We start from the raw sequence: 24,169 nt of genomic DNA on the forward strand, positions 1-24,169 counted from the left end.
CGATAGAACTTCCCAAGTTGTGAGTAACTGTCGCGTCGAGTGTTTATGCTACAAATGTTGCCTGTAATTTATCTTTCTGGTTTACAGTTGACATCATTTTAGTACTAGATTAAGCAGGACTATAGTCCAAGCATTTCATTCTGTATTATGGCTATGGTGGGGATAAACATACTATATATTATTTCAGTTTTCATTCTAATAACAGCAATAGTGGGTCAATATAGACCACAACAGGCGTGTTCGTGCCATGAGTGATAGGCACAAGCCAAAGCGTTAGTCAGCTTATTTTAATTTATCATTATGACTTTTACCGGTCTCTCTTTTGTGGCTGACCTCAGTTTACATTCCTGTCTTTTGGAGTTATACAGTTCATGTATCAGTCTACATGAGAAAGGAAATCTCTTCTCTTTGCGAGAATAAGGATCAGCCTGTCTTTATGTTCGATGTTTTGGTTGATTCATGTCATCTCTATGACATGTCATATCTGTCATTTCAAAATGTATGTGGTCATGGCTATATTTGTCGTTGGTAAAACATGCTAATTCTAGTTGGAGCTTCAGCGCTCGGAAGACCTCGGGACACTTCACACGGATGAAAGCCTGGTTTAGGGGGAGGGAGATTTTTATTTTGTACGTACATTTTTTTGTACCTTGTGGGGTTGGGGTATGTTTATGACATATTTGTTCTATGGAAAGTTTAGTGTTCTAGGTGGGGGTACTACCAGTCGTTCGCTTTCATTGATTTGCTAAGCCGTGGCTATCATAAACGCATCGATTTAAAATATTCTAACACTCATGTTGTGGTAATAATATATTTACAACCTTTCAGATATAATGACCAATGTGATTAAAGTTACATTGTGGAATGTGAACGGACTAGGTTCATATTTAAAAAGATGTAAGGTGTTGAATTATCTAAAACAAAAACACTCAGACGTGATTATGCTCCAAGAGACCCACCTACTGGAAAAGGATGCTCCTAGGGTGAGAGACAGATGGGTGGGTAGTGCTTACCATAATACATTCAACCAAAAACAACAGGTTTTTCTATTCTATTTTCCAAAGGTATACATGTTCAAGTGGAAAAGGAGTTTAAGGACAGAGGGACAAATCTTGATTTTACTTGTAAAGATTTCAGGACAAAATATAATATTGGGAAACATTTATGCCCCAAATTGTAATGAACACGAGGGGAGACAGAGAGCTGGTTTCAAGCACAGGGCGCAGCAGATGTTTATTGCAAAGGACCACAGGATGAGGCAGGTAGCTGGGTCCAGGGGCAGGCAGAAGGTCATACACAGGGGTCTGAAAGGGCAACAGTACAGGCAGGGAAAAGGCTAGTAACGTAGTCTGGGAGATCAGGCAATAGGTAGATAACAGGAAATCCCATAGGCTAAAGTACAGGTAGGGTATAGGCAAAAGGCGTCGTTATTGAGGCAGGCAAAAACTATCATACACGGGAGGAGTAAATCACAGGAGAACCAGCACTCTGAAAGACATGTGTCACAAAACAAACAATACCTCACAGTGATGGGGTGCAAAGAGTAGAACTAAATAGTGTGTGATAATGACATACAGGTGTGTGAACAGGTGATAGAATTCATGTGATTGGGATCTAGAGAGTGAGCTACATTCAGGGTATCTAAGTGTTTGAGTGTGAGCTGGAAAGTGGGCTGGAAAGTGAGCTGCGTTCAGGGGATCTACGTGTTTGAGGGTGTGAGTTGGTAGCAGACATTACAAAAATGAAGAGGACCCAGACTTCTTCCTTCAACTTAACAAAATAATACTGGATTTCTGTCATTTTCGTCTGATACTAGGGGGGATTATAATCAGGTTCCTGATGCTTATTTAAATAAATCCAAAACTGGTCTAACCAGGACCTCAAAAACTCAAGAAGCTATTAAAATACTGTGTAAAGATTTTGGTCTTTATGAAATATGGAGATTGATCAATCCAACCCTCGCGATTACACATTATTTTCAAATAGGCACACTGTTTATTCACGCATTGACTACTTTCTGATCTCACACTCTGTCAGAGATGAAGTGGGTGCTTGCAATGTGGGCACGATAGCTATAACAGATCATGCAACCATAGGAAAAGAAAGAGAAAATTGTAAATATTGGCGAATGAACACCAGCCTCTTACAGGACAAGGTGTTTTGTGAATTCCTTAAAACACACATTATGATATTATTTGAAACAAACAACAATAGTGTGAAACAGGTACATGACTGGGAAGCTTTTAAAGCTTACATACGCGGAGTAATGATACAACGATCCGCTACTATTAACAAACTAGATAAACAGAACATTTATAAACTTAAAACAGAGCTTTAAATGCTGGAGAGGGAATATTGGTCCAATCCTAACAACATTTATCTGGTAAATCTGACGAAAACCAAATACGAGCTGAATATTTTATTCAGTAAAAAAGCGGAATATTCCCTGTTCAGGCTGAAGCAGAGATGGTACGAATCTGGTGAAAAGGCAGGAAAATTGTTGGCCAGTCAATTGAAATCTAGAGAAACAGATTGGCAAGTAGGTGGAATTAGAAATAAGACAGGCAAGCTAATTACCAATCATAAAGAAATAAACAATGTATTTGGAGACTTCTATCAGGAACATTATACTTCAGACGGTCTTTTAGATATGCAGAAAGCAGAGGCATTATTTCAGAATGTGAACCTTCCTAAGCTAACAGAGGAAGACAGGAACTGGCTCGACCGCCCTATTACTTTGGAGGAATTGACCGAAAATAAAAGACAAGCACCCAGTGGTAAGACTTCAGGGTTAGATGGGATACCCAGTGATTTCTATAAAAGGTTTGCAGAGCAGCTTAGCCCAGAAATATGGAAAACATTTAACACATCGATTTACACAGGTGAGATCTCACCTTCTATGAGTGATGCAGTAATCACCCTATTCCTCAAAAAGGGAAAGGGTCCCCATGAGTGTGGGAGCTATCATCCAATTTCTTTGATAAATTGTGATGGAACGTTTTTACAAAAATTCTGGCTATGAAGGTGCATCATATCATTAAGAAAATCATAAATCCAGCTTAGGGGCGGATTTGTGAAAGGCAGAACTTCATTTTATAATCTTAGACGCCAATTGCATGTCATCTGGAAGGCAAAATATTAGGATACTTCAGTGGCAGCCTTATCCCTAGATGCAGAGAAAGCCTTTGATAGGGTGAGCGGGGACTACCTGCATTATACTATAAATACATTTGGATTTGGACAGGGCTTTCAAAATATTATTAAACTTCTGTACAATGACCCCAAATCCACAGTAGTCACTAACGGACTACGATCATCTCCATTTTCTGTAGGACGAGGCACGAAACAAGGTGACTGTCTCTTGCCCCTCCTATTTATTAGAGCGTTAAAACCATTAGCAGAAGCCATTAGGCTGCATCAGTCAATCAAAGGGATTAATATGGGAGGTAGGGAGAATAAACTACTGCTTTATGCAGACGACATATTACTAATAATATCAGACCTCCAACTGTCCATACCGCCTTTACTGGACCTTGTAAATGCATTCTCAGAGATATCACGCTATAAAGTCAACTGGACCAAATCTGAAGCAATGCCTCTATCAAAACGTTGTCTAAGAAATGACCTCCTTAGCTGGAGGTTTCAATGGGTCCCTAAAAACTTGAGGTACCTGGGGATGGTGTTAAATCCTAGTCTAGAAAACATGATTTCTGAAAATCTTGACCCACTATTGAACAAAATTCAACTCCAGTTTAAGAGCTGGGATACACTACAAATCTCATTATGTGGTAGGATACAGGTTATAAAGATGGTCTTAGCTCCTAAACTGAATTACGTCATCAGCATGTTATCACTATCCATACCTGTCTATACTTTTAAATCCATAGACAAAATTATGACTGAGTTTGTTTGGGCCGGTAAAAAGGCCAGGATGAAACTAGCGAGATTACAGGCAAAGACTGAGAAGGGAGGAATAAAGCTCCCTAACATGCAATTGTGTCAAGGAGCCTTTGTAGCTTCCCAAATAGGCTCTCTCTTTATTGAGAACTCGACTAGGCCAATCTGGATGGACATGGAAGAGGAACTTAATGCCCCATTCGGAGCATCAGATTATTTGAGTCAACAAAAGGTGGGACCCCAGAATCCAATAATGTCTCATACTAAAAATATATGGAGCCAGATTCATAAGAGAAAGATCTTCACCTTTCTTGATAAGCTATGCTTCGTTATGGAACAACCCTAAATTGAAAATAGATGGACACATGGTTTTCTGGAAAGATTGGTATAGAAAGGGGATAAAGAATATTGATTGTCTGTATCAAGAAAACACTTTTACCCCTTTTGAAGAGCTAAGGTCCAAGTAGAATTTACAGAGACAAGGCTTTTGGAGGTATCTCCAGCTTAGAGATTGTTTGTTTAAGGTTGGACAAAACAACAACAAATTCCCAGAAGGATCCTCCCTCTTATAAGGAATGATATGTGGCCTTGGCAGAAATAGCTTCATATGAAAGATTAATTTATAAAATTAATGGTAAACTCGAGATAGAAAGTGAAAACAATATGTAATGGCCTGATATACTACAGACGACTGGTAGGGGTAGGGATTTATTTTATTATTATTATTATTTAAATGTTCCTTTTGTTGTAATAGTTGTTATGGGGAGGGGGGTTTTGGGTGAAAAATCAAAAGTTTGTTTTCTTTTCTATCTTTGTGTGTGCGGTGCGTTTGGGGGGTGTTCACACCCCCTGACTTTTTCTGCATTGTTTTGCGTTGCAGCCTTGTTTTTTATTTGGTCTGTCTTGGAGTGGGGCTGTGGCATGGCGGGCTGTGGGCGGGGAGTCTGGGTGCATTGTTGTTATATCGTAAAAGGAAACAATAAAAACTACAATAAAAATAATTTTAAAAGGCATTTAGCTCATCTGGTAGGCTCGCGTCCCTGGGCGACTCGTGTCCCTGGGCAGCTCGCGGCTAGGTTTCCCTTTATAGTGCCTTTGCCTACCAATAGAGGACCACAATGGAAACAACTCTTTGACTTTTTGTGTATAACCATCTGTAATTTCGGTACATGTATTGGTTGCCTGCTGTGGCTTCTTTATGTATTTTCAATTGTATTGAAAATTACCTATGAAACTACACCTCAGAGGTCAATACACACTTAAAATACTTAATTCAGATTTCAGACAGTCCGATTTGTACATCTCGAGTGCCCAATGACATGCATCTGTGAGAGAAGCCTTTGATTCTTCCCCGTGTAGAGTTTCCACCTTGACCACGTTGAATCTGTTCTTCATTATCTCGCCACTCTGAACAAAGACCCACTATTCAGTCTATATTAGGATATGCTTAACACTCCGGCCGTCCTACAATCTAAGATAGATGCCCTCAATCTCACACAAATTATCATAGAGCCTACCAGGTACAACCCTAAATCCGTAAACACGGGCACCCTCATAGATATCATCCTGACCAACCTGCCATATAAATACACCTCTGCTGTCTTCAACCAGGATCTCAGCGACCACTGCCTCATTGCCTGCATCGGTAATGGGTACGCAGTCAAACAACCACCCCTCATCACAGTCAAACGCTCACTATAACACTTCAGCGAGCAGGCCTTTCTAATCTACCTGGCCCGGGTATCCTAGAAGGAGATGGACCTCATTCTGTCAGTAGACTCTGCCTGGTTATTCTTTAAAAGTGCTTTCCTCACCATCTTAAATAAGCATGCCCCATTCTAAAAATGTAGAACTAAGAACAGATATAGCCAATGGTTCACTCCAGACCTGACTGCCCCTGACCAGCACAAAAACATCCTGTGGCGTACTGCATTAGCATCGAATAGACCCCGCGATATGCAACTTTTCAGGAAAGTTAGGAACCAATATACACAGTCAGTTAGGAAAGCAAAGGCTAGCTTTTTCAAACAGAAATGTGCATCCTGTAGCACAAACTCCAAAAAGTTCTGGGACACTGTAAAGCCCATGGAGAATAAGAGCACCTCCTCCCAGCTGCCCACTGCACTGAGGCTAGGAAGCTCTGTCACCACCGATAAATCTGCGATAATCGAGAATTTCAATAAGCATGCTTTCCACCTGGCTACCCCTACCCCGGGCCAACAGCTCTGCACCCCCCACAGCAACTTTCCCAAGCCTCCCCCATTTCTCCTTCACCCAAATCCAGATAGCTGATGTTCTGAAAGAGCTGCAAAATCTGGACCCCTACAAATCAGCTGGGATAGACAATCCTGACCCTCTCTTTCTAAAATTATCAGCAGCAATTGTTGCAACACCTATTGCTAGCCTGTTCAACCTCTCTTTCGTAACGTCTGAGATCCCTAAAGATTTGAAAGCTGCCGCGGTCATCCCCCTCTTCAAAGGGGGAGACACTCTAGATCCAAACTGTTATAGACCTATATCTATCCTACCCTGCCTTTCTAAAGTCTTCGAAAGCCAAGTTAACAAACAGATCACCGACCATTTCGATTCCCACCGTACCTTCTCCGCTATGCAATCTGGTTTCCGAGTTGGTCATGGGAGCACCTCAGCCACGCTCAAGGTCCTAAACGACATTATAACCATGATCAATAAAAGACAATACTGTGCAGCCGTCTTCATCGACCTGGACAAGGCTTTCAACTCTGCCAATCACAGCATTCTTATTGGCAGACTCAACAGCCTTGGTTTCTCAAATGACTGCCTCGCCTGGTTCACCAACTACTTCTCAGATTGAGTTCAGTGTGTCAAATTGGAGGGCCTGTTGTCCGGACCTCTGGCAGTCTCAATGGGGGTGCCACAGGGTTCAATTCTCGGGCCGACTCTTTTCTCTGTATACATCAATGATGTCGCTCTTGCTGCTGGTGATTCTCTGATCCACCTCTATGCAGACGACTCCATTCTGTATACTTCTGGCCCTTCTTTGGACACTGTGTTAACAAACCTCCAGACGAGCTTCAATGCCATACAACACTCCTTACGTGGCCTCCAACTGCTATTAAATGCAAGTAAAACTAAATGCATGCTCTTCAACCGATCGCTACTTGCACCCGCCTGCCCGTCTAGCATCACTACTCTGGACGGTTCTGACTTAGAATATGTGGACAACTACAAATACCTAGGTGTCTGGCTAGACTGTAAACTCTCCTTCTCAACTCACATTAAGCATCTCCAATCCAAAATTAAATCTAGAATCAGCTTCCTATTTCGCAACAAAGCATCCTTCACTCATGCTGCCAAACATACCCTCGTAAAACTGACTATCCTACCGAGCTTTGACTTTGGCGATGTCATTTACAAAATAGCCTCCAACACTCTACTCAGCAAATTGGATGTAGTCTATCACAGTGCCATCCGTTTTGTCACCAAAGCCCTATGTACTACCCACCACTGCGACCTATATGCTCTCGTTGGCTGGCCCTTGCTTCATATTCATCACCAAACCCACTGGCTCCAGGTCATCTATAAGTCTTTGCTAGGTAAAGCCCCGCCTTATCTCAGCTCACTGGTCACCATATCAGCACCCACCCATAGCACGCGCTCCAGCAGGTATATTTCACTGGTCATCCCCAAAGCCAACTCCTCATTTGGCTTCCTTTCCTTCCAGTTCTTTGCTGCCAATGACTGGAACGAATTGCAAAAATCACTGAAGCTGGAGTCTTATATCTCCCTCACCAACTTTAAGCATTAGCTGTCAGAGCAGCTTAACGGTCATTGCACCTGTACATTTCCCATCTGTAAATAGCCCACCCAACTACCTCATCCCCATATTGTTATTTATTTTTTCTCCTTTGCACTCTAGTATCTCTACTTGCACATTCATCTTCTGCACATCTATCACTCCAGTGTTTAATTGCAAATTGTAATTATTTCGCCACTATGACCTATTTATTGCCTTACCTCCCTAATCTTACTACATTTGCACACACTGTATATAGACTTTTGTATTGTGTTATTGACTGTGCGTTTGTTTATCCCATGTGTAACTCTGTGTTGTTTGTGTCGCACTGCTTTGCTTTATCTTGACCAGGTCGCAGTTGTAAATGAGACTGAAAAACTGAAGTTCTCAACTGAAAAAAAAGATATAAAAAAATACTACACAAGGCTTTGCCAATGAGTGAAGCATCAAAAAGTGTTCCTGTATTCTTCTCTCTCGGCTTTTGAGTACGTTAATGAGATAAAAGTGAATAATAGCTGACATGGGAGTTGAGAGAACCATTATCCCGGCTCTTTGTTCATTATGAGAAATACTTTTCATTTGATCTAGCATTTACAGCTGCATTCTATCCAGCTTTAATGTGCCTGAATACGTCTGAGGGTTAATAAAGACTGACACATCAGTGGTGGTTCTTTGTGAACGCGTTCCTTCTTGTGTCTGTTTCTCTCTGAAAAAGGCTTTTGCACTAATCATCTCAATAAAAGCCTAAAACCCGGGGTGCAAAACAGACATGACTAGCATCATACAGGAGCAAATGGGTGTTTGATTCAATTTATTACAGGTTTTGCCAGCAGGAAGAAGCATATGAATGTGATTTATTAGTTTGTTTATTATCAAGGACCAGGCACAATGTAAGTAGAGCACAAGAGTTAGAGAGCCACAAAGCTAATTTCCATCATCAAAACATTATTATTATTGTATTTCCTGTGAGCAGCCTACTGTGTATTTATCTCCAAGGAAAATGTTCAGGGACACTAGAACTTCCTGTCTCTTCCTGACGTTGTCATGTGTCCTTTCCTGTCTCCAGGGAGACCACGGGGGGAAGACAACCATGTCTAACCTGACCCATATTGTCTCTCGGGAGGAGAACGGGCTGCCCCTCACCTGTGAGACCTTCAACAAGGGCACACGCTTCTCCAAGAGCCAGTCCACCAACCTCATTGTTTTCTGTGAGTCTCTGGATAGAACTATGACTACAACAACCCTATAACCCTGATGGTTATTGTGAATCTCTATTGAATGGCTATGACTAGTACAACCTTGAACAAACCTTGCACAACCAGAACATAACTATGCATTGTACAGTAACAATCCCAACAATAGCAATGTGTGCTTTCTATAACTATAACAATACAGACACAACCTTCTCACTCTTTCCTGCCCTCCTCTCTCTCTCTCTCTCTCTCTCCCTCCCCGGTCTCTCTCTCCCTTATACACTCCCCTCTCTCTCTCTCTCTCTCCCCCTTCTTCTCTGTCCCTCCCTCCCCTTCACCCATATCTATCTCTCCTCCTCCCCCCTCCCCTCTCAGACCCTCTTCAGAAGGTATGGATAGAAGCCTCTCCCCCAGGGGTTCCTCTGAGCTCAGGGACCATCACTATATATTTTACCTCTTGGGGATGTCATTCGAAAACATAATGTTACATTTCACTGCTATGCGGATGACACACAGCTGTACATTTCAATGAAACATGGTGAAGCCCCAAAATTGCCCTCGCTAGAAGCCTGTGTCTCAGACATAAGGAAGTGGATGGCTGCAAACTTTCTACTTTTAAACTCGGACAAAACAGAGATGCTTGTTCTAGGTCCCAAGAAACAAAGAGATCTTCTGTTGAATCTGACAATTAATCTGGATGGTTGTACAGTCGTCTCAAATAAAACTGTGAAGGACCTCGGCGTTACTCTGGACCCTGATCTCTCTTTTGAAGAACATATCAAGACTGTTTCAAGGACAGCTTTTTTTCCATCTACGTAACATTGCAAAAATCTGAAACTTTCTGTCCAAAAATGACGCCTTTGTTACTTCTAGGTTGGACTACTGCAATGCTCTACTTTCCGGCTACCCAGATAAAGCACTAAATAAACTTCAGTTAGTGCTAAATACGGCTGCTAGAATCCTGACTAGAACCAAAAAATGTGATCATATTACTCCAGTGCTAGCCTCCCTACACTGGCTTCCTGTTAAGGCAAGGGCTGATTTCAAGGTTTTACTGCTAACCTGCAAAGCATTACATGGGCTTGCTCCTACCTATCTTTCCGATTTGGTCCTGCCGTACATACCTACACGTACGCTACGGTCACAAGACGCGGGCCTCCTAATTGTTCCTAGAATTATTTCTAAGCAAACAGCTGGAGGCAGGGCTTTCTCCTATAGAGGTACATTTTTATGGAATAGTCTGCCTACCCATGTGAGAGACGCAGACTCAGTCTCAACCTTTAAGTCTTTACTGAAGACTCATCTCTTCAGTAGGTCCTATGATTAAGTGTCGTCTGGCCCAGGGGTGTGAAGGTGAACGGAAAGGCTGGAGCAACGATCCGCGCTTGCTGTCTCTGCCTGGCCGGTTTCCCCTCTTTCCACTGGGATTCTCTGCCTCTACCCCTATTACGGGTGCTGAGTCACTGGCTTACTGGTGTTCTTCCATGCCGTCCCTGGAAGGTGTGCGTCACTTGAGTGGATTGAATCACTGACGTGGTCTTCCTGTCTGGGTTGGCTATATAAATAAATTTGATTTGATTTGCTTTGATCATACGCCTCATCTGCTTCTCTAGTGGGGGAAGCCCCAAAGGAACCCTCAACTGGTGTGTACATGTGTGTGTACATGTGTGTATTGTATGACAGCATACATTTTGATCGTTTAAGTTGTAACAGGTTGTAGCAGTTAAGACTCTCTGTCTGTACAGTACCATGTCCTCCATTCTCTCCTCTCCTCTCCTCTCCACACCGCAGGATGGTAAGGTTTTATTAGACTACCCAAAACAGGTGCCCTCTGATAAAGGCATGTCCAAAGAACTGGTTGTGCGCCACCAGCCCAGTGACAACATGGCTACCTACCGCTGTAATGCCACCAATAAGGCCTAGATGGTCCTCAATGCCTCTGTCACACTCATGGTCCAGTGTGAGTCTTACAGGCCTACAGACCAGGCTCTGGGCATGAGTGGATTAATACTAGCCTTTATGGAGAGGAGGAAAGAATTAGAGGAGGAAAGCATTAGGTACATTCAAGATGATAGGTGGATTCTAGATGATAGGTACATTTAAGATGATAGGTACATTCAAGATGATATGTATTTTCAAGATGATAGGTAGATTCAAGATGATAGGTAGATTCAAGATGATAGGTTGATTCAAGATAATAGGTGGATTCAAGATTATAGGTAGATTCAAGATGATAGGTAGATTCAAGATGATAGGTACATTCAAGATGATAGGTACATTCAAGATGATAGGTACATTCAAGATATAGCCTAAAATTATGCTACAAAGACACGGAATCAGCAGCCTCAGTATGTTGACAGTGGTGTCTTGTCCCCTCTCCTCCACCCCTCCCTAGTCCCTGCAGTGAGTGTGACAATCATAGCCAAGCAGAAAGAGCTGCGTCGGGGCCAAAACCTCAGTCTGGACTGCCTGTCTGGGAGCAGCAACCCCCAGGCCAACATCTCCTAGAGCTTGGGCCCAACCAGGTGACGGGAGGGCAGGTTAAAAGGGAGCCAGTCTGTGGGCCGTGGAGGTGTCAGATGAGACCCTAGACTACAGTCTTGTGCAGGTCAATTGTTTGGAAACCGCACCCGGTCTGCACCTGCTACAATACCGCGACTGCACCGTAACCCGCCAATCAGGACAGAGAGCTGCCGCAACCCAGCCAGTAATTTGTACCAAAACCTGCCGTAAATTGCCAGATCATATCAACTGATTTCATTGTTATGACTAGTGGTAGGCCTAGGGCATATAGGCCTATAAACAGTAGTAGCCTATCCCCATGCCATAGCCTATTCAAAGAATTATGTGATTGCATGCAGCCATTTGAAAAGACAAAAGCAAGTTGTAGCCTACTCAGGCAAGCAATAGGCCTAACTGAGTTTTGAAAAGCCATGCCTACCTGCTGGATGAGGGGCCTGTTTTGGACTGCCCTCATCAACACAGACTTGCATGCTAAGTCAAAATCCATCCATGGGCTAACGTCAACGATTAAGCAACAATATCCTGTTAACATAATTGTAACTTCACTTGTGAACTGTTTTCCATGAGTTGGATTTACACTTGCATTAATTGTGTTATCAAACGCTGCCATTACATGTAGAAGTTAGTTAGCTAGCTAGCTCAGGTAAGAACGGTGAGTAGTGAGTGAAAGTCACATGAGGGGAAGAGCAAGGAGTGGGAAAGCAGGAGAGGATAATGCGTTTTACTCACAGAGACAGATAGAGGTTTAATCTTTATATCTGTGCCATTCTAGGATCTGTGACAGCGTGGGGACCGCCACTGAGGCTACAACCCATAGGAATCCCCACCCAGTTGACTACTTTGACTACTTTAAAATGGCGGAAGCATGGTGGAAGCCCTCATTGATGCTGCCCATGATAAAATGGCCATTTGGCCACTAGAGGCCTCTATCATTCTCTGACGTTTCCTCAGAGCCCACTGTGAGCATTCTGTGCAAGCAGCCTGTCTCAGTGCCGCTCTGATGGCACACACACACCACAGAATAAATTAATCAACTGTCAAAGTACAGAAGAAATTGTGAATTTGTTATTTAATTAATTAAAACGGCAACCTGGCCACGGATTTATCGAATGTTCAAAATAGACCCACCAAAGGTTCTCCTCTCATCTCTCCCTCTCCCAGGCTGAAAGGGGTGGATCAGGCTCCTAGGAAAACAACGTTTGGTGATGTGTCAGTACGCAGTACTCTGTCTCTCCCCCTGTCCTCCCAGCACCATGGCCAGAGGATCACCTGTCAGGCCTACAGCTCTCTGCTGTCTGAGGGAGTCAACACCTTCTACAAGCTCAACGTCCTCTGTGAGTGGTGAAGAGTGTGTGGGTTGTATACGTGTCTATTTCTCTCTGTTTGTTATACACAGCTTTTGAATACTTTATTTGTTTCACTGTGAATGCTTAATTTGTTTCACTGGGGGTCCAAATAAAGTATTGAAAATGTGTGTGCACAGTTATGAGTAGGAGAAAAAGAAAGTGTGTGCTGGTGGGTAATGAGGCTTGAAGCATGATGGTAATGTGACACGATAGTGTGCATGGCAGGCAGTTTTGTTTGTGTGTGTTTGTGCTGTTCTCTGTGTTTGCGGTGTGTGTGTGTGTGTGTGTGTGTGTGTGTGTGTGTGTGTGTGTGTGTGTGTGTGTGTGTGTGTGTGTGTGTGTGTATGAGTGTGTGTTACTGTATTCCTTTGTTGTGACTGTGGGTTAGTCAGGCTCTGCGGCAGTGTGTTCTAATTGTGTGTGTGCTTTGCAGCACAGCCATGTTATTCTTTGATGCTGTTTCGCAGGCTGTAGCCAGCCAGCTCTTCAAAGCCTGCTGCTCCGTGCGAGCATGAAGGAATGTCACTGTGTGTTTGTGTGCAGCTGCTGTTGGACAACACTACTGTCACTCGCTGTTTTATGCCTGTCCCTCCACCTCCCTCCCTCCCTCCCTCTCACCCCGGCCTCCTGTGTGAATTCAGTCTTTTTTTGATATTGGTGGGCGTCGCTTCTCTACAGGTTTTTCTTTCATTTGCGCTGCTGTCGCCTTTCATGGCTGACATGGTTTCTTTGTGTCTGGGTTTGTATGTTTTTCTCCCTTTGTGTGTGTGTGTGTGTGTGTGTGTGTGTGTGTGTGTGTGTGTGTGTGTGTGTGTGTGTGTGTGTGTGTGTGTGTGTGTGTGTGTGTGTGTCAGATCCCCCAGAGTTGAGCCCTGACCATCCCCAGAAGATATAGGTAGTGGAGGATGAGACAGCCATCCTTCCCTTGCTGGTCTCGGCCAATCCAGATGACATCTCCTGCAGTTGGCTCTACCACAAGGAGGAGCTGCACAAAGGTGATCCACCCTGCTCTCTTCCTCTCTCGCTGTGGTATCTCTTTATAGCCAGCCAACTAACTCTCTAGAGCTGAGCCAGCAACTGTGCTCGTATCAGCCGCCATTCAGTGAATAAAACATGGCAGGTCGGGCAGCAATGTGAACCTGCCTGATGTGATTCTCGTTCAAATCAAACCAAATTGTATTTTATTTGTCATATGCTTTGTAAACCACAGTGAAATGCTTACTTCCTTATGGGCCCTTCCCAACAATGCAGAGAGAAATAAGATAGAGAAATAATAGAAAGTAAAACACAATAATAAAAGTAATAATAAATACACAATGAGTGACGATAACTTGTCTATATACTGTACACATGGTACCAATACCGAGTTAATGTGCAGGGGTACGAGGTAGTTAAGTACATAGAACTAGGAATAAAGTGACAGATAATAAACAGTAGCAGTAGCGTATTTAAAGTTAGTGCCAAAAGGGTCAATGCAGATAGTCAGGGTAGCTATTTGGTCAACTATTTAACTAACTATTTAGCAGTCTTATGACTTGTTTAGGGTCCTGTTGGTTCCAAACTTGGTGCATCGGTACCGCTTGCCGTGCGGTAGCAGAACAGTCTATGACTTGGGTGGCTGAAGTCTTTGACAATTTTTAGGGCCGTCCTCTGACACCGCCTCGTATAGAGGTCCTGGATGGCAGGGAGCTTGGCCCCAGTGATGTACTAGGCCGTACGCATTATCCTCTATAGTGCCTTGCGGTCGGATGCCAAGCAGTTGCCATAACAAGCGGTGATGCAGCCAGGGCCCATGCCAAATCTTTTCAGCCTCCTGAGGGGGAAGAGACGTTGTCGTGCCCTCTTCACGACTGCATTGGTGTTTGTGGACCATGATAGAGCCTTAGGGTTGTGTACACCAAGAAACTTGAAGCTCTCGACCCGCTACATCCCCGTCAATGTGAATGGGGGCGTGCTTGGCCTCAGCTTTTTGTAGTCCACGATCAGCTCCTTTGTCTTGCTGACGTTAAGGGAGAATCCAGCAGAGACCTGGGAGTTTGTTGTCCTTGCACCAAACTCCCAGGTCTCTGCTTCCTCCCCTATAAGCTGTCGTCGTCGGTTGTCAGCAAACATAATTATGGTGTGAGAGTCATGCCCGGTCACGCAGTTGGGGGTAAACAGGGAGTACAGGAGGGGACTAAGCATGCACCCCTGAGGGGCCCCGTGTTGAGGGTCAGCATGGTGGATGTGTTATTGCCTACACTCCTGACCTCTGGGTGGCCTGTCAAGAAGTCCAGGATCCAGTTACAGAGGGAGACGTTCAGTCCGAGGGTCTTAGGTTAGTGATGCGCTTAGAGAGCACTATGGTTTTGAACGCTGAGCTTTAAGCAATGAACAGCCTTCTCACATAGGTGTTCCTCTTGTCCAAGTGGGAAAGGGCAGTGTGGAGTGCAATAGAGATTGCTTCATCTGTTGATCTGTTGGGGTGGTATGCAAATTGATGTGGGTTCAGGATGTCTGGGATGATGGCGTTGATGTGAACCATGACCAGTCTTTCAAAGCATTTCATGGCTACAAATGTGAGTGCTACGGCGTGATAGTCTTTTAGACAAGTTATCTTAGCGTTCTTGGGCACAAAGACTATGGTAGTCTGCTTGACTGGGTCATGGACAGGTTGAAAATGCTCTGAGTACACGTCCTGGTAATCCCTCTGGCCGTGCGGCCTTGTGAATGTTAACCTGTTTAAATTTCTTACTCACATCGGTTATGGAGAGCGTGATCACACAGTCATCTGGAATAGTTGCTGCTCTTATGCATGGTTCAGTGTTGCTTGCCTCAAAATGAGCAAAGAAGGAATTTAGCTTGTCTAGTAGGCTTGCGTAACTGGGCAGCTCGCAGCTGGGTTTCCCTTTGTAATCCGTCATAGTTTGCAAACCCTGCCATATCTGACGAAAGTCAGAGCCGGTGTAGTAGGATTCGATCTAAGTCCTGTATTGACGCTTTGACTGTTTGATTGTTCGCTGGAGGGCGTAGTGGGATTTCTTATAAACATATGGATTAGTGTCCCGGATTAGTGGCAGCTCCCAGAACATATTCCAGTCTGTGCTAGCAAAACAGTCCTGTTGCTTAGCATCTGCTTCATCGGACCACCTACGTATTGAGCGCGTCACTTGTACTTCCTGTTTAAGTTTTTGCTGGTAAGCAGGAATCAGGATGATAGAGTTATTGTCAGATTTGCCGAATGGAGGGCAAGGGAGAGCTTTGAATGTGCTTCTGTGTGTGGAGTAAAGGTAATCTAGCATCTCGCCTCTGGATGAGCATTTTCTTGTTTGCCTATGGCCCTATACAGCTGGTTGAGTGCGGTCATAGTGCCAGCATCAGTTTATGGTGGTAAATAGACAGCCACGAAAAATATAGATGGAAAATAGTATGGTCTATATCTTATCATGGGGTATTCTAACTCAGGTGAGCAGAACCTCAAGACTTCTTTAAAATATTACAGATTGCGCACCAGCTATTATTAACAAAGAGACACACTCCTCCCCACTTGAGTTTACCCAACGCTGCCGTTCTGTGCTGCCGATGCATAGAAAAACCAGCTAGATGTACACTGAGTGTACACAACATTATGAACACCTGCTCTTTCCATGACAAAGAGGGACTAGATGAATCCAGGTGAAAGCAATGATCCTTATTGATGTCAGTTGTTAAATCCACTTCAATCAGTGTAGATGAAGGGGAGGAGACGGGTTGAAGAAGGATTTTGAAGCCTGAGACAACTGAGATATGGATTGTGTATGTGTGCCATTCAGAGGTGCCAGGCGCACCAGTTTGTGTCAAGAACGTTAATGCTGCTGGGTTTTTCATGCTCAACAGTTTCCCGTGTGTATCAAGAATGGTCCACCTCCCAAAGGACATCTAGCCAGCTTGACACAACTGTGGGAAGCATTGGAATCAACATAGGCCAGCATCCCTGTGGAACGCTTTTATCACCTTGTAGAGTCCATGCCCTGACGAATTGAGGCTGTTCTTGGAGCAAAAGGGGGAGGCGGGGTGCAACGCAACATTAGGAAGTGTTCTTAATGTTCTCTACACAGTGTATATTATCCATGTCCTTGTTCAGCCACAACTCTGAGAAACATAGGATATTACAGATCTTCAGGTCTCATTGATAGGACAGTCTCAAATGGAGCTTGTCCAGTTTGTTCTCCAGTAATTGTACGTTCGCCAATAGAACGGAGGATAGAGGCGTTTTATGTACTCGCCGACGTAGTTTCCTCAGGGTGCCTGCACATCAGCCTCTCTTCTTTTCCGAGTCTCGTGGATCAGGGCCCGGTCCAGGGTGAGCACTATGTCCTGCGCCTACGACTCGTTGAAGTAGAAATCTTCATCCAAATTGAGGTTAGTGATCGCTGGTCTGATGGAAACATTACGTACAAATTACGTAAATGTGGATCGCTATTTTGCTGAATACATCACAGCCGTTCCTCTCCTGGCCTACCCTCTATTCCAAGTCATCGGGCCACAGCCACCACACTCCTGTCCTTAACCTCCCACCTCAACCTCCACCACCGCACCCACCTCCCGGAGGGGTTACCCAGCCATTAAAGGAGGGATGTTGCGGTACAGTGGTGGTCTGACACATGGGCTATTGTTTCTGTGGGAATATTGCCAGGCCAATCAATAATATAGCATTAGATGTCACTTATAAGCCATGAGTGGCTTAGGGACATGTGGTTTATAATGTGTGTGTGTGTGTGTGTGTGTGTGTGTGTGTGTGTGTGTGTGTGTGTGTGTGTGTGTGTGTGTGTGTGTGTGTGTGTGTGTGTGTGTGTGTGCGGGTGTGTGTGTGGGTGTGGTTGTGTGTGTGTGTGTGTGTGTGCGGGTGTGTGTGTGTGTGCGGGTGTGTGTGTGGGTGTGGTTGTGTGTGTGTGTTTATGAACAGAAATGGATCCTCGGTACCACTTTACTGAGAGCACAGAGTTTGAGATCTGGAATGTGACAAGGAGAGACACCGGGGTCTACACTGTGAACTGTACCAACGAGGTGGGGCTGACAATACCACCATCACTCTGGACGTACAGTGTAAGTCTGACCCACTGGCGTGAATCTGGTCTGTCTACTCACCTCAACACCGTGTTAGAACACTGAGCTCAAGTCTAGGCATTAGCTCAGGGACTGAACACAAGTCTTCAGGACTCAGGCAAGGTTTCTCAGTCCTCACGCGAATGTGGTTCATCAAGCCACTTACATTACATGCCAGTGTTGTATACCCAATACATCCCCAATCCTGTCACAACCTTGAACTAACCGACCGACACATCTCCATCCCACTGCCTCCACTCTTAATGATGTAATAATAGCACGTCTGAATGTTCCAGTAAAACCTACAGTGCAGAACAAGCCTAATGGACAGACAGCACAGCACTGTCTTGATTCGATGGAACTTGACAGTTGGAGGTATCCATAATGTATAAAGGATTGTAATAGCTTTTATGCGTGGCGCTGTAGCCCACTTAACAATGTTGTTCCTGGTTGAAATGAATGTGGTATGTGAGAAGGCCGTAAGTGTCTCTGGTGATTCCATCAGTGTGCTGTGTGTATCAACACAGACAGGGGCATTGGGGCACTAATGCCACTACTGTTATAAGTAGATGGTACCCACAGGAAGAGAAGAGCACACAGCCAGGTGGAAAGGGATTACACTGCAGTATGTTGGTGGAGTCATAGTGCTGCTGTATCCAGGACATAGTGACTGACTGAAGGAGGGATGGAATGAGGGTAAGTGGGCCATGATGACTGCACCCTCCCTGCCTCTAAAGTGGAGGACAGGCAGCATGCAATGGAGAACCTCCAGTGTGATGTGGCCCAATTTAGGGACACTGAATTGGGCAGGGGTGTCTGACAGTAAGGGGTTGGGACAGATCCAAAATATACTGGGGTTAAATTGATTGGCAAATACTTAATGTAAAGTGGTCAGAAAGGTCATTAGTTACAGTATGTATAGGGTGTCTGTAAGATCAGTGATGCATAGAATAGAATGGAATAGACTAGAATAGAATGGAATATAATACAATAGAATGGAATAGATTACAATGGAATATAATACAATATAATTAATATATTTGCAGAGAGAGTTGGGAGTCGGTGGGTGGTGAGTGACTGATTGTTCCCTAAGTTCCAAAGTAGAATTTTACTTTCCTATTGTTTCTCTCGTCCTACTTTCTTATTGTCTACTCTCCAGATGCCCCTAGTGTGAAGATGGCGGAAGGCCCAGTGTATGTGGACGTGGGGGAGACAGCAGACCTGTTTTGTGTAGCAGATGCCAACCCCATCATCAACACTGACATGTTCTCCTGGTGATGACTGGTGAGAACCCCCATATGCCCATCTCATCTCACCTCTCCTTTCTCCTGATTTGATTTCCCTTTATCTGGCCTCCTTTCTTTTATTTTACAATTTCCTACCGTTTATCACTCCCCCTCTTAAATGCAGAGACGTGCCATATTTCACCGGCTCTAACTATCCTTCCACCCCACCTCTCCCGGCTCCCGGCTCCACACTCAGCCCAAATCCAGAAAAATAGCTTTCATTACGGCGCATCGACTAAAGGGCACATTTATCAACGTACGCTCTCTATCCTGTATCTACTGCTCTCTTTTTTCTCTCTTTTACTCTTTTTCTCTCTCTTTCTCTTTCTCCGCTCCCCCTGGAGTACCTGTACTGATCTTGCACAGGAAGGGTTGGGGGTGTACGAAGGTATGCATGCTGTCCTCCTCTCGATTACCCATCTCTCTGTCTTCCTCTTGGCGAGGGGGAGATGGAGGAGATGGGGAGCAGAGCCAGGATGAGGCCACTGGGCAGCTGACCATCCAAGGGGCGACTCAGGCCCATGCCGGTCGCTACCAGTGCACTGCCGACAACAACATAGCGCCCCCTGCCAGCGTGGCAGTCCAGCTGGTGGTGCGCTGTGGGTCTAACGAGCTCTACCAAGATCTATCAATCATGTAGTGTGAATACATCATGGGTGCAACGGACTGGAAAAGGGTTGTGGGTGTCTTTGTTTGTGTGGCACCGTTAACTATTTCTATGCACATCTGTATGCATTTGCATGTATTTCATGTTTCTGTCTATCCATTTCTGTTTGTACATGTACAATATGAACATCTCTGGCTGTGTGTTTGTCCTTTCCTGTGTAGTTAAGCCAGAGCTCCAGAAGGGGGCTCAGTGGAATAAGGTGGCGAGCAGAGGGGATAGCACCAGAACAGCTGAGGTGGTGTGCCAGGGAAAGGGCATCCCGCGGCTCCACTTCTCCTGGGCTAAAAACGGCGTGCCCATAGATTTCATACACACCAGGTGAGAGCACATCCCACCCCTCACTTTCCATCTGGTTCTCACCTTCTCCCCGTGCCTGCTGCCTGCCCTATAGCCCTATAGCCATATTGTGTGTGTGTGTGTGTGTGTGTGTGTGTGTGTGTGTGTGTGTGTGTGTGTGTGTGTGTGTGTGTGTGTGTGTGTACTGCAGGTACGAGGAGAAGACCGTTAGGGAGGGCTCATTACACACCAGCACGGTAACCGTGGTGAACGTGAGTGCAGCGCTGGACTACGCAGTATTCACTTGCACTGCTCACAACGTCCAACTGCTCAGCACCAGTATGTGTGCATGCGTGTGTGTCAGCGTGTGTGTATGTGTGAATGGGTAAAAGGTCAGAGGTTAGGTCAGACATCAGGGCCCAAGGATGTTGCTATGATGTAAAACACGTACTTTACAGCCAACTGCTAGAGTCCCATTGGTCCTAATTTAGCTACGTCCTCTCATATAATACTGTTTGTGCGTTTGTGTGTTTGTGTATGTGCTGCCTTGTCCACGATTTTATTAGTGTGGTAGGACCCTCCAGCTTATGGAGAAACTCTTCAGTCTCTCTCGACGGTAGGAAGAGCAAGTCCTCAGTGTCAGACACCCTTTAGCTATGTCATTTCTATTGATATATCTCTCCTTTATCCCCTGCCTATAGCTCTAATTCCCCTCTCTGTCAGATAACGCTGCAATGATACGCTTTCCTCTCTCCGCGCACACAGGCTGAGTCGCCCTCTAGCTCACTAGCAAGCGTATTCCTACGCCGGAGATGTCAACACGGCCCCTGCTCCCAGCGAGCCCCCCGCCTCCATTGGACACATTTAATGTTTACCATAAAAAGCGTAAAATACAATCCAATATTCACTGCTGTTTTTTTCTCTCCCTCCGTTTTTTTTTACTGCCTTGAATATTCATAATTAATCTGACGCAGTGATAATAAATGTTATATGCTTCCTTAACATCTGAAGGTCGGGGAAGGAAAGAAGGCTGTATTCTCTCTCTCCCTGCCCGCCTCGCTGCCACGGTTTGGATTAAAAAAAGACAGATCCAAATAAGACTGACCCCTCTAACCTCGTATCTTATGGGCAGAACTGATAATGGAAATGATTTACTCTGCAAACAGAGCTGCCTGCATGCCTGCAAGCACAGCTTCTCTCTCTCATTCTAGTGCTGAACTCTCTTCTTCTCTTCTGCTCTCTTCCTCTGTCGTTCTCTCTTGTTTATCCTTTCTATCCTCCTATTTCAACTACCCTTCTTTCTATCCCCCCTCTCTTTATCTCACCTTCCATCTCTCTCTCTGACACACAGATCAACCACACCCTCCCTCAGAGTTCCGCCTGGTCAGCTTCACCCATGCCTCTGCAACTCTAGAATGGACCCCAGGCTTCGATGGGAGCTTGGAGCAGAGATTCCATGTCAGATGATAGAGCATTGCCTACAGTTTGACCGAACATGATGTGTCAAATATTGTGATCTCTTCTTTGCATTCATAAGCAACCAACATATCCTTGATAGGCATATTAGGAACAGGTCTGGATCAAGGGTCAATTCCATTTCACTCCTGTAAGGTTAGAGCCCATCCATGTACTGACTGAGATACTGTTGATTGACAGCTACCATTGGGCTGACTGCGTTTCCTCTACGTGGATGTGTTCCCTCCGAGAGCAAACATCTTCATTGTGACAGGCCCACTACATACAACTTTTCTGTCAACGCACTCATCTCCATGGGAGAGAGCGGCTACGCAGACAACAAATCAGTACTCACCATCACCACCGAGGGTCAGTCTAGAGCAAGTTCACAACATGACTTCTGGGTCCTAGCTAGGAGAGGGACAATGGTCGGACATTAGTTGGTTTGGACTCCTGCCCAGCTGGTATTAAGATCAGGTTGTCTCTAATGACATCCTATGCCCCATTTTGTAGAACAGAAATAATCTTGGCACCATATGGGGAATAGGATGTCATTTGACATTTGACCCAGGTTTATTTTGCAGCTGTAGAACAGCATTGATGTTTTTTCCCCTAGCACTCCATGGTTCTTCTAACCAGAGTGGGAAGGAACAGTCCAGGAAGAGGATCCCTTGGGGGAGGGTAAGTTTATTTTATTTTTGTTTGGACTGTGAAAAATGGCTATTTGCAAAGCAGCTAGCTTCATTTGGCTAAATCTTGTGTGCTCTTTGAGTAATGGTACTGTAGTTATGGCAGCCGTGGTCATAAATGCTACCTTCTTTCCTTGTGTTAGTCTTCAATCAATGAAGGAAGTGATAGACCGTCTTTCGTACTGATTATTATTATCCCTTAATACGTTTGACTCAATATGCAATAAACGTATTTACCACAAAAGAGTCAAAACTCAGAGTGAAGTTCAACTGTTTAATACCGAAGACGCAATCGCTGTAATAGGCGCGTGTCAAACGGTGCAGCCGTATACGTGCCTTTCGAGTGGCACAGCACTCTCTTATATCCAAGCAAAGCTCCCCCACCCATACAATGATATATCAGTAGTTTTCCACTCACATCACACAGCACTTTTCCACTGAGGCTTTCACCCTGATTAAGGACATGGTCTTCTGCTAACCATGACCAAGGAGTTTCAATCATTTCAACCACTGCTGGCACAACTTCCTCTTATCTTGTTGCTGTTTAGGCCATTGAGAATATCTGTGGTTTCCAGTGACCGGAGACCTGAAAGACAGTTACCTAAAACTACACACTCCCTAATATCAACTAACCCTTTTTCTCTACTTTTACTATCACCTTACAATAAAAAAAACATTCCCAGAGACTTAAGGCCTCACTCTACTTCCCCTTAATCACACAAAAGCTATTAAATCACACAAACCACAATTATTTACAATCAAACAACCTGTTCCTGGTTCTTGCTTCCTATGATGTCATCATGGTGGATCAGCTCATTCCTGTTCTTGTTTCTCTTGTAAACCAGAGACGAGAGGGTTGTCGCTGTATCAGACTGTGATCATGGCGGTGGTAGGTAGGGCTCCGCTGCTGGCTATCAACTGGCTGGGCTGCTTCCTGTGTCTGAGGTAGAAGAAGAGGTGAGGCCAGACAGGTAACCGTGGCAGTACCATGGTCAAGGTTGTGTGACTGTTTTCTTCTGCATCTCAGTCTCAGAAACCTCTGCCCAAGTCACCAAAGAGTTGAGCCTGAATCTTAATGCAACTCACATTTATTTCTCTCTCGCGCGATTTCTCTCTCTGTGTCCTCTTATCTCTTCTCTTCCTCCTTTCCCTCCAAACACACCCATCTGCCCCTCCCTCCCTCCGCAACCATCCTCCAAGGCTGTCACTTTTCCCCTCTATCTTTCCCTTTATCTCATTTATTTAATTTTTAGCCTCTCTCCCTCCATCCCTCCCTCCCTTCCTTTATCTCTCTGTCTCCCTCAGTTTCTGTTCCCTGCAACTGTCAGGTCGCCTATCTCACACACCTCGTATCTCACTCTCTCCTTTCCACCCTTCGTGTTCACCTACCATCCACTTCTCTATTTCTTCATCCATCCTTCTCTGTCAGACCTCTTTTACTTCTGCAATAGAGCCCCTATCCCATTTCTAATCCCCACTCATTCATCCCCCACCCCCTCTCTCTCTCACCCTCACCCTCACTTTCTCTCCCTCTCTCTCTCTCTCTCACTCTCCCTCTCTTCTCCAGAGAGTAAAGGCAGTGTTTTAGATGGGAAGAAGAGTGAAGGAGATGGGTGAGTCATCATCTTAGTCTGTCTCTGTGTGTCCCGTCTAATCAGCACCCAATCCAGTCCTGTGGGTACAGACAAATGACTATACGTCCAATCCCCTCTCAGAGGCCTAAACCTTGCCCTTCCGACAGACCACACCCAGGACCCACAACAGCAAAACTACAGGACCCTGTGACGGACAAAGTCTCCCGTTTTCTATGATGTAATGTAGCAACAAACGAGTAAAGCAGACGCTCCTGTCAGTCTAAATTTGCAATTAGGGGGCAAAGCAACAGTGCAAATACAGGTGTCACATCCAAAAATACTTTAAATGCAATATGCCATATTGCATTGACAGTGCTATGCTCTTGTGCACTGTAGTGTACATGTCTTTGTATGTAGCTATTTT

At 44.8% G+C, this 24,169-nt stretch overlaps 1 pseudogene; it reads left to right on the top strand.

Moving 5' to 3' along the window:
* Positions 1 to 24,169, top strand: part of LOC106577666 (nephrin-like) — a 55,948-nt pseudogene that overhangs the window by 30,397 nt on the left and 1,382 nt on the right.

The sequence above is a fragment of the Salmo salar genome, chromosome ssa02 (genome assembly GCF_905237065.1).
Source record: "Salmo salar chromosome ssa02, Ssal_v3.1, whole genome shotgun sequence".
Lineage (NCBI taxonomy): Eukaryota > Metazoa > Chordata > Actinopteri > Salmoniformes > Salmonidae > Salmo > Salmo salar.